We start from the raw sequence: 6,000 nt of genomic DNA on the forward strand, positions 1-6,000 counted from the left end.
ATATTAAAAATTACATCCGACAATGTTTTGTCTTATTGAATAAAATTACAAACTATATACGATCAACAATCAAATATTAAAATGTTATAAGCGAACCCTCAGGCGACGCAAAAAAGTGTTGATGGGTTCGTTGAAATCGAATAGCGAATAGTTCTGCAACCTCGTTGACATAAACCTAATCGCATCATACTGGCCATAGACCTTTTTACGTGCGAATGTGTTAGTGCACCTCGTTGAGGATAATATTTACAAATCGCTGTTTTGTTTGCAATGGTACGTTTTGAGCAGCTGGGAAAACTTTCAGTTAAACTTTATTAAATATCATAAATATTCTTTCAATCAGGAATCGAAAGAAGCTGTTGAACGCTATCGGCAAAAAGTGGCGCTATGTGGTGTCGATCCATACGCAGTTAAAACTAGTCAGAAGGAAATCCCACTCAATATCACCTTCACCCGGATTTATCAGTTTATGGTACTGGATCCCAGTCCGTTTACAGGGTCTCCAAAAGAATGCGCCAAAGGCATGGAGGCTATTATGTACTTCAAAAACGGCTGGGTTAAAAATTTATCTGCTAAAAAAACGGAAACAAGTTCGTAACCCATGGAATAGTGCATCATTCATTTTCATTGAATGAAAAACCGCTTCGAACTTGGGTAATTTCACATGAGGATGGCACCATAATGGCAGCTCACTGTGATTGCGCAATTGGAATAATGGAAGCTTGCAGTCATATTGCTGCTACTCTTTTTGCTTTAGAAGGAATCCGCACAGCAGTCTTAGAGAAAAAGGTAAACTTTGGCTAGATAACTCAAAACATAAAGCTCTAACATCATTTTTAATAATTTCACAGCTATCGGTTACTGATCTTCCGGCATATTGGAAAAAGCCACCAAAGTCGGTCACCACTGATCTGTATAAGAAACTAAAAGACGTTGACTTCGGCCGGAAGATTAAGCGCACGTTTCCGTATCATTGTGCACAAGGAGCTCATGTTGCTAACAGTATACGACAAGTTGCTCTACTCAAATGTATCGTAAACGATGGTCTGAACGTTGCTGCTACATCCCAGTTCTGTGGAGAAGCTAATTTGAATTTTCTATGCACGGACTGTACATATGATCTGCAGATTCAGGTTGATTTAAAATAATACAATTTGCAGCTGCTGTATGATCCAAAAAACACTGAAAAAGTCGTCAACAACTGAAAAGGTTAGCTCTTAGCATTTACGCCGCCATGGAGAGGGAACCAGTGAAACTCCATCAAATAGAAGCTATTACAACAAAACAGAAAAATAACAAATGGTGGTTTATATTCCGTAGTGGTCGAATTACTGCATCGGTATGGAAGGAATTCTGTAGCACAACTATTGCAAAACCTTCAGTTACCCTGCTAAGACGTGTCTGTTATCCTGAAACTGTCCAATTCTCGACACCATCTACTCGATATGGACACAAATATGAAGAAACTGCTATAGAAGAACTATTTGTTTCAGTTGCTGACATGCACGATAATTTGATCAAACAAAAATCTGGTTTAGTTATTTGTGAGGAAGAACCATGTCTAGGGGCATCACCGGATGCAATCTTCTCTTGCAGCTGCCATGGTTCTATAGTTGTGGAAGTAAAATGTCCGTTTTCTGCTCGTGACTGCAATGACATCATACCTATTCTAACACAGCTCAGAAATCCCTATGTCTTTAAGGATCATAACGGGAACATTCACCTGAATAATGAGCATAAATATTATTACCAAGCAGTAATGCAGGTACACGTTTGCCAGGCCAGTTTCGGATATTTTTGAATATGGTCGCCAAAACAGAAAATAATTTTTAAGATAGAACGAAATGAACAATTTTGGAAATATCATAAAGAAAAATCAGTTAACATTTTTAAATACGTTATATTACCAGAATTATTATCTCGGAATTACACTGTGAATTCCGACAAAGAAAAAAATAAGGAAAACGTAGTTGAAGAGAATTGCTACAAATTCAATTGAAACAAAGAGTACAAAAACTTAGTGAGAGAAATGAGATAAAAAAGAAAGCAATGGAAACTGGTAAAACAAGTTCATTGGAAAAAGGTATCACATGAATGGAAATAAAAAATAAGTGAAAGCGTGTAGTTACACGTGTATGTGTGCGTGTGTGTATGTGTGAGGGAGTGTGCATACGTTTGTGTATGTGTGTAAAAAGAATTTATGGAACAAAAACAACAATCTAAACTTCAAAGTAGTATTTTATTCCCATTTAACTAATTTTTATTCAACTCATTCAGATAAGAAAATATTTTTTCGATAAATGACTGTTACACAAACCTCCACAGAAATATAAAGTTAAGATCCGACCACCGCTGGGCATAGATTTACCAGTGCAGCTGATATAGTAAGTATTTGATCAATTACTAAAGTATCATTGTTCCATCTCCTAATCAATGTTATAGGCAAGATGTCTGAGAGAATTAAGTATTTTTGTCGAAGGACTCCAATCACCCTCTCTACGAGTATACGAAGGGAGCTCATCTTTTTTGAATTAATAGCATCCAAAGGTTCAAGCTGGTTCTGCTTTTTCTTGAATGATGGATACGACACTGATGCGCCCAAAGGAGTGAGAAATTCAACAATTAAGAGCCCCCTGTCAGCCATAATAAAATCTCCTTCTTCAATCAGATCCAGGAAGCCTGACATCCTGACTATCTCCTTATCCGAAGTTCTTCCACCGAAGGCTTGACTTATGTATATAATACTTCCTGAAGCACTAATACCGATTAAAACTTTTACCGTTTTATGCTTTTTATAATTTGAACAAACATTAGCATTTGCCATCATGGCTTTCGGGTTCGGAGATTCGAGAAAAATTTCGAAACAATCCACTATGATGGTTACTACTTTATATTTGCTTCTGAATTCCATTGGTAAATGCCGACGAAGTGCTTCTCTAGACGGAAATCGTACTAATCCTTTCATGAAAAGATATATACCGTTCAAGCATTCACAAAAGTAATTGGATATAACGGATGGGTTTAGGTGGTATAGGTAACCCAATATAGTAAATGGTTCATTGAGTCGCAACTTCCGTAGTGTTTATAGGAATGCTTCTTCTTTATTTAGTTCTGAAAAATATGGTATATCACCTTTCAGGATTTGAAAGAGGTGCGATAATATGCGCCCGCTGCAAAGTCCGGTAAAATATTTACACTTTTGATCATTGTTTTACAAATGAGCCACAGTAAGCCTCAGTGTACCCTGTGTTGTTGTTAGCTTATGTTCCAGTCGATTGACTTTAGCCTCTATTTTGCTGATCTTAGATTTATATCGAATCAACTTTGTGCAAACTTCTCTGTGCTCTTTTTCCAAATGACTATCAGTTTGAACGCAAACATCACTGCAAATATCGGAGTGAGAATTAGCTCTTCGATTTTGTATAGTACATAGTTCCAGCTTGCTGGCGTTTACATTATTATTATTCTCGTCCAAGATGTCTGACGTACTAAAAAAAAACATGAATATTTTTAACTTGATAATATTCAAGTACCTTTATTTACATTTGAGAGCCAAACAGCACACCCTCCTCTAGATCATGTTCGTTTTCTGAAACTTGCGTCGTAGTTTGAACGTGCAATTTATCTGATATGTGGTGATGGTGATCTAAGGCACACGGAAAATTTGATACCCAGTCAACATTGCAATGTTTGCAAACAATGTTGCGGCTTTATCGGAATTATTATTATTCTCGTCTGCCGTTCTATAAAAAAAAACATGAATAGTTTCAACTTGATGATATGTGAGAACCTTTATTTACGTTTGGGAGCCAAACAGCAATTCCACCTCTGGAGCATGCTCGTTTCCTGAAACTTGAATCGCCGTTTGTACGTGATTCAGACCAAGAGGCAAATGCAAATTCGGCACCCAGTCAGCATTGCATGCGTCTTTCAATGTTGCAGGTTTGCCGGAAACGAAGTGATCACTGAAAGCATCAATCAACTTTTGTAGTTCCAGACAGTCTCCAAGGCAGGCTATAATCAAAAAGATTTTTACATCATCTGCGAAAAGGAGCTGTGTACCTCGAGGTAAAATAGTAGCAACGTCGTTAATGTTAAATGTTCAGCTACTTTTCAGTTTATATACAGCCAATGTAAAACTGTTTATGAAATAGACTGGAAATAGATGTACGGGTTAAATCGATATGTATGCATTTATGTCAAGATAGCTGAATCGGCAACGCGTTCTACCAGCAACCTCATGAGCATGAGTTCGAGATTAGGGACTGGCAGTAAAGTAATTGGATACTAAAAAGCTATTTTTTCACTAACAATTTTATATATAAAAATAAACGATGAAAAATACACACAAAAGTGCAAAAAATCGAAAGATTTAGATGTGTTCGAATCGCCCAAACAATAAAAAAAATTGTCTAATCAAGACGAATATATATTTTGAATTATATTTATCGTAGCTGTAATAAAGCTGAAAAAGCAATTTTTTTGAACGACAGAATGTACAATTTTAGCAAATATATTAAATACCAATATAGTTCACTTACGTGAAATTATGAAGACAAATTGAAAATGACAGAAGCGTTAGTCACCTTTTCGACCGCTAGGTGCGCCACTTCTGATTTTGTTCTTCACGACATGCGAAATAGAGCAACTTTTGACAATAATATTACCCTAATGGGTACACTGAAAAAAATTCACATTTTATTGTGAAGTGGACTCGGCCGAATATTTTATAATAATAAAGTTCGCCTATGCATAAGGCAATCCATGGGTGGTGTTCCACGGTTTGTACGTTTGTCGACCTCCGAAAATATTTTGAGTTGTAAAATGGCGACTTCCGGTGACTGGGAAACTGCCGAAAATGACCAAATACCACCTAATATGGTTTTTTTTTAACTAGAATGACGCTCAGAGGCCAGAAATTGTCTCGAAATGCCAGTTTGAAATCCAAGATGGCGACTTCCGGTTTTTGAAAAATCAGACAAAATTTTGAATTGTAAGATGGCGACTTCCAGTGATTGGAAAAAAGAGGAAAATGACCAAATACCACCAATATGGATGTTTCTTTAACTAGAATGACGCTCAGAGGCCAGAAATTGTCTCAGAATACCATTTTGAAATCCAAGATAGTGATGGGAAACTTATCGATACTTATCGATAATATCGATAAGTGCTTGACATCGATATTATCGTTAATTTTTTGACGTTAACGATAATTATCGATATTATAAGGGTGAGCACAAGTCAGTGCGGCTGATTACTGGAGGAGACCCAAATGAAGGAGACCTCACCTACCCTTCCCCAGGAGTTGCTTTTGCTGCTGGGTATTTGTTGCTATTCGACAAGATTTAGCATTGTTGGGGGTGGTGTAAAGGTTCCCTCCCGGATGTCACTGAGTTTCTGAGAAATAATTGAAACTAAAAAGGTATTTATAGGTTTTAGTTTCCTATGAACAGATGAATTCGACAACTCAGTACTGGAGAACTTTAAAAAAATATCCAAATTTTCGCACCATCTCATAAAAAGCAATGACACGAAATTGTAATAAAATGCATTTTCTTTGGCTTGCCAACTCTTATAATATGATGGACATGCATAGCGGCAGTCTATTGGTAATTCTCTGGTAATTGTTTAGTTTAACTTGGAACTGTTTAAGTTTAAAGTATCTGTTAGCCAACAAACAATTTTTAGTTCAACTAAAATCCAAATCAACGAAATTGTTGCGCCAAAAAAAGTATCCTGATTTATACAGGGGGTGGAAAAAATAATTGAGATAAAAAAAATTCTCTCGAATTTTAAATGGCCAGAACTTTACGAAAAATGAATCAATTTTGATAACCAGTTTCATTCCACTGGCAAACAGTATTATATTAGTATTACTTGGGAACTTGGTGTGACCATCCTACACCGAAAATGTTTCGGATTTCAAGAGTGTGTGTCAAAGTGTACATTTTTGCAACGCATAGAACGTTTTTGGCAACTAAATTGTCTAAAATACTTCAT

This window comes from Wyeomyia smithii, chromosome 3, assembly GCF_029784165.1.
Source record: "Wyeomyia smithii strain HCP4-BCI-WySm-NY-G18 chromosome 3, ASM2978416v1, whole genome shotgun sequence".
In the NCBI taxonomy this organism is placed as follows: domain Eukaryota; kingdom Metazoa; phylum Arthropoda; class Insecta; order Diptera; family Culicidae; genus Wyeomyia; species Wyeomyia smithii.